Source organism: Dermacentor silvarum, chromosome 2 (assembly GCF_013339745.2).
Source record: "Dermacentor silvarum isolate Dsil-2018 chromosome 2, BIME_Dsil_1.4, whole genome shotgun sequence".
Classification (NCBI taxonomy): domain Eukaryota; kingdom Metazoa; phylum Arthropoda; class Arachnida; order Ixodida; family Ixodidae; genus Dermacentor; species Dermacentor silvarum.
This window is the reverse complement of record NC_051155.1, coordinates 108,543,870-108,554,443: the sequence shown is the minus strand read 5'-3', so window position 1 is coordinate 108,554,443 and position 10,574 is coordinate 108,543,870. Positions and strand designations below refer to the sequence as shown.

Below are 10,574 nucleotides of genomic sequence, written 5' to 3'. Positions count from 1 at the left end.
AACTGTCCCCATGGGCGGCGTTCTAGTCATTCTCTCGCGAGCGAAGACGGGACCGCTGCTTCAGGATCTCGAGCATCTTCTGCCGCTTCTCCTCCATCAGGTTGTCACGCCGCTGGTGGACGTACTCGCGGATGTTTGGCAGGCCGGAAATGACGCAAGCGGCAAGCGCCGAGCGGGACTCGCTCATGTCCGTGGCCTCGTACCACTGGTCCGTGGTCGGGTCGTAGCACTCGGCGAGGTTGGTCGTGCTCTCGCCGTTGAAGCCGCCGATGGCGAACACCAGGTTGTCGATGACCTGCAACACGAGAGTTGACAGGCGCTTGGGTGGGCTTTTTGAGGGTGTTAAAGCGTGAAACCGGCACTACAGGATGAATGAGCATAGAACTGGACGGTGCTGTTTGTGGTTGATACGATACGCTGTTGATACGATACGCTGATGCTACCAGCTTATCGTATCATAACGTTGCTGCTAAAGGTAGCAGCAAATCCATATTTAGAGATAATATGGAACATATTATGGGTGACCAGTAAATGAAGTTGGATCTGTGCAGGTTAAAAACTGCTTGCACAAAAAATTACTTGTCACAGTTCAGCTTACTGTCGAGTAATTTAGTAATACAGTAATATGCGTTCCGGAGCTTTGCAATCGTTGTGATACAGCTAATAAAATGTAATTTGTAAAAAAATGTCGCAGTTTCGCCCGAAAGGCGAAGCATCAATTGCGATAGCAAATTGGTAGAGAGCTATTCGGAGTGGGAATAGTAGTTTTATCAGCTGCATAAACTTGGACACATTCGCTTTCTAACTGAATTGACAAGCATGGTGTCATCGCGCACAAGCAAACATGAATAGATCACACTGAATGACTGCAGACAACGACTGTGAAAACGCTGGCAGCAAGCGCAGGCGCTGCAGCGGGCGAAGAATCATGCGGTCTATCGGTTCAACGGAAACTGAGCGGCGAATGCACAGCGCATACAAAGGTCAGAGCCGTGTGGAGATAAGAGACGGTGCAGGCGACCGCCACCACAGCCAGTCAAGCGTATTTGTTGGCAGAGTAGAAGATACTCCCCCCCCCCCTCTCCCTCCCGCGCTGCCTTCCCGCTTTTTTGCTTTCGCGTGGGAGATTGTATTGCCAGTTCCGCTTGCGCTCGGTTGCAAGATACGCATTTGGTGCCGTAGCACCGCGTCGCCCCGCCTCCATCCCCCATACCCCCACGGCCTATCGCGCGACGGTCGCGTTTGCTTTCCGCCGTGCGTTGGATCTCCGTGATAGCGCCCGAGCCCCGCGCGCTTTCACTTGCGCACACGGCGAGCGGCGACGCTTTTATCGCCCGTGTAATCTATACGGAACCTCATGGCGACGGCGACGCCAACCCCAGAAATCCGGTTGAAGTGTCCATATAATTGCTATCGCAATAAAACGTTATGCAGAAACTCGACTGGAGTTGTCCAGTATCAGTAAGCATTGTGCCACTTGCTCATCTCCACGCAGCCCGGTGTCATTATCAAACTTGTCAAACCTGATCCGTCCAGTATAAACCCCTATCAACCTATGGCGAGCCGTCAGCGTCTCGACGACGACGACGATGTTGAGCCTCGGCTGCTCCGCACGTTCGAGCTGAGCGCGAGAGTAGAATGGCGACAAGACGGCAAGAACGGCGGCAAGAGCAACAGCGTCTGTGATAGTGCATAAATAAATGTGGGCAACCAAACGCCATCACGTCTTCCCACAAGTGGTGACCCGGACGCTGGTCGTCGCAGCCTCCGCTCGGCTCGCCGCCTTCTGAGTAGGAACGACGGCACGGCTCGTTCGCCGCCGCCACGTTAATTCCTACAATGGTGACCCGGATATGATCGGCCACGACGCACACCGGCCAGAGCGCTCACCAAGCCAAGGCGCTCACCGGATACGGCGCCCACCAGGCCACGGCGCCCAACCAGGCCACGGCGCCCAACTAGGCCACGGTACGAGCACGCCGGCCACGGTACGAGCACGCCGGTCACGGTACGAGCACGCCGGCCACGCGGAGCGGTGACACGTCAGCTACTCTCACTCCTCGGACCATGGCCCTGCGCCTAGTGCTGACTGGCCTGACCCTAGCCCTGATGGTTCGGGCGACTTTTACGAGGACCAGTTTCGGCTCGGGGACGCCGGCCGCCTACGGCCCGCGGCCCCTTACGATGCGGACCATCAGCGGGCTCTGCTCGAGGAACCGTTCCACTGGGCGCCCGTGCAGCAGCTAAGCCTCACAAGTCCTACCAACGATCCGGCGCCGTGTTCGACATTGGCAAGCTGCAGCGCCGTAAGTCACCGCAGCCGTGGCCTCAGTCGTTGAGTGTGCGCCTCGGCTGCGGGAGGTCGCTGGTTCGAAACCAGGCGGCCGCCGGTTACCAACCGGAATACAAATCAAGCACAAGCGACCCCCGGCCAGACGCCCGGCTTTCTTCAGGGGTGCTCGCTTGGGAAAAGCTCCGCTAACCCCGCCGTCCCCCTCGGGGGATTAGTTTCGAACAACCCTGCAGCCTGCAAAGGTGGTTAAACCCGGCCTGCGCAGCTCAAACTCGAGTGATGCATCGATGCGCAAGGCCGGAGCACGTAAGGTCCGCAAACTTGTTGAGGAAGAGATGGGCCCCACCGGAGTTGCTCAGGAGGCTTACGCCCAGCAGAGGCCCGATCAGGCTGCTTCCGTGAGCAGGCTCGAAACCCTGGCTGGTCTTAAGGTCGAGTACGCGTGGGCTTACATCGCGGCCGAGGAGCCCGAAACCAACTCTGGTCCCATGGAGCTGCTCTTCACGTCGACTACAAGGACTACGCCACAATCACCTGGACCGCCAACGGCCGTCTCCTGGAGAACTTCATCGACCGCTCCACCCTAAGCATCGTGAAGAACGACGTCCCCTATAGGGTCTCCAAGATCGCCATCAACCAAACTGGAGAGGCTTCCCTCCGACAACGGCAAGTTCGTCTTTGAATGCACGGCCCTATCGACGCGCAGGTCACCAAGGTAACCATCGCGCTTGGTTCTATCTTCGAGGACACCTGCAGGAGCAACGTCAAGTGCGAGCCTTGCGGGGCCTCGTCCAGCGAGGGCCGCTACCTCACAAGCCATCCGAGCCCGTTAGCCTCATGTCCAAGACCTGACCTGCCGCGCCGCCGCCGGCCTCAGCTAGCTCTGCAACTGTGCACACGAGTTTGTCCGCTCGCTGGACAGCAAGACCTGCGACAAGCTAAAGACCACAGCCGGAAACGTATCGGACAGCCCTGCAAGGCCAAAAGCGAATGCCACACTGCCGGAGCCGCTTGACTCAAGGACGTCTGCGCGTGCGCCAGCAACAGGTGCACCTAAGATGCAGGCTTGAGTACAAGGAACCAACTGCGCTTCTCTCACTTCCTTCATCGCCGTTCCGTCTGGGCGGGGGGCCCTGTAGCGCCCACCGACGTTGCAACGCGGGGCGCTTTGGTCGGCGCTCCCAAACGGTGCCTTGGCGCCGACTGTCAAGGAAGAAAACAATAAAGAAGCACAGCGCGTGCTCGAAGCGCAAGCTCGGCACGCGCAGTGTTGTTCCATGAAAAAAAAACACTTGTGGGATGACGTGATGGCGTTTGGTTTCCCACATTTATTTATGCACTATCACAGACGCTTTTGCTCTTGCCGCCGTTCTTGCCGTCTTGTCGCCATTCTACTCTCGCGCTCAGCTCGAATGTGCGGAGCAGCAGAGGCGCAACATCGTCGTCATCGTCGAGATCGCTGACGGCTCGCCATGAACCCTTATCGGTCGTTATCAACCTTATTGGAGCCCAGTTATTTTTGCGCTTCAATGCATAAAACGACGGTTTGTTAAGAAAGTAGCTGGAACTCCAATGCGTTTCCGGGCAAAGTTCGGGAATTAATATACCGAAACTGGTATCATATTGAGAATTCGTTGAAAGTGGATCCGCCTTGAGAATTTCGCGGCTAGACTTTGTAAATTGCAATATGAACCATAAGGTAATTAGCAAAAACCTAATTAGTGCATTTATGCTAATTAGTCAATTTTGCATGTCAATTTTTATGCAAATAATGTCCGCCTCTTCGAGTTGGCTAGCTCATGAGCTAGAATTGTGCTATCTGCCACAGGCAACCTTTAAAATTTTTGAAAGTGTTCGCTGAAACACCCTGTATATAGTATTTCCGAAGGCTGTTAGAACTTGCTTATACAGCTTCGCTGTCTTTCATATATTGGCTGCTCAATTCACATTTATGTAAACATAAAGGTGGACGTCAATGGATGGGCAGTGTGAATGAATAAAAGCAGTCAACATCTAGAGCACGTACATGATCCAGTTTAGCACCATTGGGCAGTGTTCCTGCCTCCGGTGTATTTTGCTGCAGACTAAATACTTCGCATGCCTCTCAGAAAATTATGTACATCGCTAAATATAAAGGAAGAATTACGGAGCTCATGCGTGCAAATTCAGAGCTTCTAAGTAGCTTATAACGCGTAAGATATACACTAAGAAAACGGCAGGGTAAACTGTATATTTCGCTGGCTTGTACGTTCGTTAATAGTCTGTGGAAACTTCTCGTCATCGTAAAATAGACTAATGTTCCCACATCACTTTCAGACACACAACCGGAAAGACGACAAAATCGAGCGCAACACCTGAGGAACGACACCGAAGACTGGACCCTACACACGGACGCTTCTGCAAGTAATCAAGTCTACTGCACGGGGGTGGCAACCGACTCTGCACCTATATTATAGGGCCTACACTGCAACATTCCATCACAACACCAAGCGGAACTTACAGCTGCCGTGGAGGCCACCACCATGCCAAATCCACACGAACGAAATCTGCTCATTCGAACAGATAGCCAGGCTGCATGCAGGGCACTCGCAGCCAAAAACATTCCCGCGGCACTACACTCAGCATTACCAGCGCACCTCAATGCCCACCCTAGCATTAAAGTGCGTATTCAGTGGATTCCGAGTCACACTGGGATCAGAGGGAACGAAGTGGCACATGCCACATCCCGCGCATGTCTCTCTCCCCCCCCCCCCTATGGTGGCCGGATCACTGAGTCTCAATGGCAGCCTTCCCGCGGGCGAGAAGGCGCGAAAAATTTGACGAATTACGAAAGAGCTGCATGAAGTATCCGCAAGCGGACACACACATGAAGCGAAGAGAGGCGGTACTAAGGAGGCGTGCGCAGACGCCCTCTATCTTGTCCCCACACTGCCAACCCTACATGCAGAGTTTACCTGACAACCTTCTTGTGTGGCATGTGGCGGCTTCCCGGATAATGCTCACATTCTGTGGGATTGTCCTGGGAGCCGTCCTGCTATTCAGGCGAGCCTTGCTAAACTCTCACCCACCGACCTGCGACACTTGAGGCGTGGCTGGCGGACTCCTCCGCCGACTACGTACAAGCCATGATCGAGTTGATCACGACGCTCGGCTTGGCAGACAACTAAAACAAAGCGGGCGAACCCGGACCGGGGTTCTTGAATAACGTTTATTCTCTCTCTCTCTCTCTCCTCCCGTACCGAATAAGTTTTCGAACCTGATTTCAGGACACTGGTAGCCAAATACAGTATTGAGGAGATGCCTAGGTGGCCCGTGACGCGAAATTGAAGCGCATGCTACGTACTTCTTGATATTGGTAATGGATCACCGTGAATAAAACTGATTGGGGAGCGTTCTACAGGAAGGGCAGCCGTGCTACGCGAACGGGAGATCTTGCCGCAAACGCATCACCCACCTCGGCATTGTAGAGAGTAGAGGTGGATTCCAGCTCCAATAGGAAGATTCACCGCCGGTGTGGACAGTGCTGGAGTGTGCTCACCGGTCACTCTATACCCAGCACTCAGCTAAACCCCGGGTCTCGATTGGCTACTACATAGTGATATACAGAAGGAAATGACGCTTAATTCTGCAACCCTCCTGAGGGAACACGGCGAAGCATCGTCAGGGGAGAGGGAGTGGGAAGTGAAAGTGGATGGAGGAAGAGGGAGGATGCGGGGGTAGTAGACTCGACCATGTGCAGAAGAGGACAAGTGGCGGTCCTCAGTAAAGGGGCCAGGGTTGCAGCGGGAGCTCACAAGGCGGCTGTCGGGATCGGCGCTCCTCACTTCGACTGAATTCCCCTCAACGCGGGCGACAGCTGTTCCTGGTGAAGGGTGGTTTCGTCGACGTAAAGAAGCGTTAAGGAAATTGTGACCTACGCGCCTTTCACCGAGTGACGCGGCTGAAGCAGTGACCTGCCGAGGGCCGAGACTCTACAACAGTGGGCCGCGAATTCGGATACGACTTGCGACTGTTCTGCACCACGAAGTTGATAGATGCCGTCGTGATGTCAAAGCGCCACGAAGGTGATGCGCTGCAAAAACGTCCGAGCGACTCGCTGCGTGTTCGGAAGTGTGGCGGCGGAGTTAAGCCTAGGCACATGGAATACGAAACAGCCCAGAAATACGAATCGTCTGACGCCTTGTCAATTTATGTAGCACACGGCCTTGCACGCCCCGCACAATTATGTTTGGAGGAGTTGTCAGTTCTAAAGGCCTGCGGCGAGGGACCCACAATGGCAAGGACTTCTTAGGCGGTCTATGGCCGGCGCGAAAATGGGGCCAAGAATTCCCTAAAGGAAGAAAAGCCCAGTCGTCAAAAGCTCATAGCCAGCGTAGTGACAGCGCAGGATCCGACAAAAATGCTCCTTTGACGGATTGCTTGTAAACTGCCGGTGCGCGTGTTACTTATGGTAATCTATGAGAAAAGGCCTGTGGACAAATTACGCAGAAACGTGACGACGGAGATTAGAGGCACCCATGCAGATAGAAATCACTAAGAACGTGGGAAAACGTGAGAGAGAGAGAGAGAGAGAGAGCCATGATGTGGAAGAGTGCGAAACGCTTCCCTAAAGTCTAGCAGCTCTGCTAAAGAGAATAGGCACAACCCAGCAGGTGGGGTCTTAAATTCCGCTGTAACCTCATTGGAAAGGGGAATGTCGAGGCGGTCACGCAGATGCCACCGTCCCTTTTTATTTGTTTACTTAAATGTATTAAAAGGCTGTGTGGAGCCCATTCCTTTCAGTCTAGAGCTGTAATCCATAAACTGATAAACCAGTAAGACTCCGTACGATGCAACGCTAGGTCTGGCACGTAGCCACTTGGTAGTCGAACAGTAAGACTCAGTTGGTCGTATGTAGGTACAATTTTCCTAGGCTCTAAATTAGGAAAAGTAGTAGAGTAAGGTGCTGTTTACTTCTGTGTTTATCATCAGTGTTCTTCTGCAAACTCTGCATTTGACTGCGTACATATTTTCGCTGCATTATGTCTCCAAGTTTGTTACATCCAACCTGCCTCCGGCTTCATCAACGCTGATTATCACCTTGAAGAGACTCGATCAGCTTCGAGGCGAAAGAACAAACTTCACTGGAGTGCATGCTGCTACTCTGAGAGAACAAAGCGTCGTCACAGATTGTAACAAGCGCAATGCATCGCTTAGAAACCCTCAACTTTGTCCACTCACCGTCACGGCGAAGTTGCTCCTCGGCGTATTCATGTTGGGGAGCGTCGTCCAGATGTTGGTCTCGGGGTTGTACTTCTCGGCCGAGCACAGCCTGGCCGATCCGTTGAAACCGCCGACGGCGTAGATGCAGTCGCGTAAGCCCACGCAGCCGACACCGCTGCGTCGGAACCGCATGCACGAGAGCATGGACCACTGACCCGAGCGTGGGTCGTACCTCTCGGCCGTGTTGAGACACTCAGTTGCCGCTGAAGCCGCCGGTCACGTACACGTAGCCACCTAGCGTGGCGGCGCACGCATCGCTACGTTGCATAAGCATGGGCGTGATCATGGTCCACTGCGAGCCAGCAGCATGCGTTTGCACAGGTGGCCAAGAATTGGCGCTTAAAGTGACGCTAGCGAGAACAATAACTTAAGCTGTATTAGTTCATTACTCTTCTAAGATACGAAAAAAGGTCTTATTTGTCGCGAAAAGAGGCTTGAAAGCCACGTCAAGGTTTAGCGTTGCGCTCGAACCCCTCGGACAGTATTCGAACAATACGCGGGTGCGATAATGTTCGCGCGAAGGACCCCGCAAGGCTACTGCTGCTTTTTGGGCAGAAGGAACAGTGTCTTGCAGCTACCAGGCGTTTCAACACGCTGGAGTCATCAGCGCCTCCAGTCGCGTTGCAGGCGTGACATCTGGACGCTGCACGAAACGAGACCATTATTCAGCGCCCAGTGAAAAAATTGCTGTGGCTTAGTTCAGCTAACCCTGGATATGCAAAGCGAAATCATGGTTGTTGTTTTCGTCCAAAGACTGCCTTTGTCTATGGTGGTGGCACTGCTTCCGGCCTTTTACGAGCCGAACGGCTCGTTCTTCCTGAGTCTCCGATGCTAGCTTCGAGCGCTTGGCATTCCGGACCCTCTAGAGTGGATCAGCAGCTTCCCGGACGATATCTGTGGGATGGTCAGACGCCGCTTGCCGATGACGGCTCAAAGCCTCCCGCTCCCGTGCAACGCTCGGAGAAGACGGCCCGGCGTCGATCTCATCCACGGCCAAACTCGCACTGACTTTTTTTCTTTTATTGCGATAGCAATTATATGGACACTTCCACCGGATTTCTGCCGTCGGCGTCGCCGTCGCCGTCGCCGTGAGGTTCCGTATAGATAAAATCTTAGCCGCGCGCCGTATGCCCGAGCGGAAGCGTGCGGGGACGCACGCTGTCACGGAGAGCGAACGCACTCAATCTTCCACGCGCAAGCTAGGAAGCGGGAAGCGAGCGCCGGAGGGAGCGGGGGAGGGGGGGCGCATTTCTACTCTGCCAACAACCGCGTTCGTCGCTCGCTCGCACCGTCTCTTATCTCCACACGGCTCTGACCTTTATGCGCTGTGCATTCGCCGCTCAGTTTCCGTTGAAGCGATAGACCGCACGTACCTTCGGCCGCTGCGGAGTATATGCGCTTGCTGCCAACGTTTTGACAGTCATCTGCAGTCATTCAGTGTGATCTATTCATGTTTGTTTGTGCGCGCTCACACCACAGTTAGTAATAGTCGGGCCACATTTTCCAACGCACGCTACAGATGCAATGCTGCCCGGATCGGCAGTGCAGCGCTACAGGTGTGTCCCTTCGCACGCGCTGCCCACGGGCAGCGCTTGTCATCAACACCACCGTTTCACACGCGCCTTCTCGTGGTCATCGAGTCTCTCTTCATGTCGGTCTACTTACGCCGCAGCACACCTGCTTACTTAATCAGCTCATGTTTACTACAATTCATATTGCTACCAAAGCCGCTCACCTTACTTCGTATGACATTGCTGTGTTGCTATCGCATTCATTGCTTCGCCCTTAGGGCGAAACTGTGACATTTTTTTTTTTGTAGGCGAGCGGGGCGCTCCTTTTAAGCCTGTTTCACATGCAAGCAAAAACGCTTCCTGCCGCCGCGGCGCAGAAATCTGTTTCGAGCAGCGCCGGCGGCACTAGCGGTTGAACGGCGAGGTTCAAGCAAGTTGAAATTTCATCGTGGTGGCACGGGCAGCAGCGCGGCAGCACCGCTTTCGAACCAATGACGGCCCGCCTCACCACTGTGACCAGTGGAGGACTAGTGCGGGAAAGCCTGCGCATAGGACGATCTTCGCCGCGGGTGGAAAATGCGCGGTGGCACTGCATGTGAAACGAAACCTCGCGAAAAGCTTCGCAGCGCCACGCCGTTGTTCGCTCCATTCGCTCAATCGCTTGCATGTGAAACAGGCTTTGGCCAGACGCGCGGCGAGTCACGTGGTCAGGTGCGACCCAGCTGCGCAGAGTGAAAGCGCGAAGTCGGCGGCGGAGCTCACTCGGCCCGGCGAGTCACAAGCTCGTACTGACTATTTTTTTAGCGAGCGCGGCGCTCCTCTTAGCCAGGCGCGCGGCGAGTCACGTGGTCAGGCGGCCACCCAGCTGCGATAAGCGCATGCGCCACGCCGGCGGTGGCGCCGGAGCTCGGCGCGGCGAGTAAAGTGATGCGTTGCCAAGGCTACGGCGCCGCTGCGGTCAAATGAAGGTCAAATTGCTGGCCACGGCGAAACTCGACTCGACGTCCTCAGTATAAGGCTACCTTGCGCAGACGAGATCACACACACAGCAGCTCAGCAGCAGCGCTATAGCGTACTAGTGCGTGCAACACTGATACCTGCAACGGAAGGCAGAACGCTGTCCTTGCTCCGCCGCCGAGGCGATTGAGCGCAGCGCTGACGGTGCGTCGACCTCCCTTAGCAATTATAGGGACACACCAGGCGTATTTCTACACCCGCCGTCGCAGTAAAGTTCCGTATAAGTTCCACGGGCTATAACATCGTCGCCGCGTGCCGTATGCTCTATGTGCGAGTGAAAGCGTGCGAGGATGAGTCGGCGATCACGGCTCAATCTCGCGCACGAAAGGGCGGGAAGCGGGAAGGAAGCGCGCCGCCTTGCAGTCGCGCGCAACACAAAGGAGGGAGGGTAGTGAGGAGGTGTAGGGAGGGCGCGTTCTACACTGCGCGGCCCGAGCGACCGGGCGCGCCCGTCGGGCCACAAGGCTCCAGGGGGAAGGTAGGAAGGGGGG

The 10,574-nt window shown here is 54.9% G+C and overlaps 1 pseudogene; it reads right to left on the bottom strand.

Annotated features, from left to right (window-relative positions):
• Positions 1-10,574, bottom strand: part of LOC119440286 (kelch-like protein 10) — a 31,415-nt pseudogene continuing 20,841 nt past the window's right edge.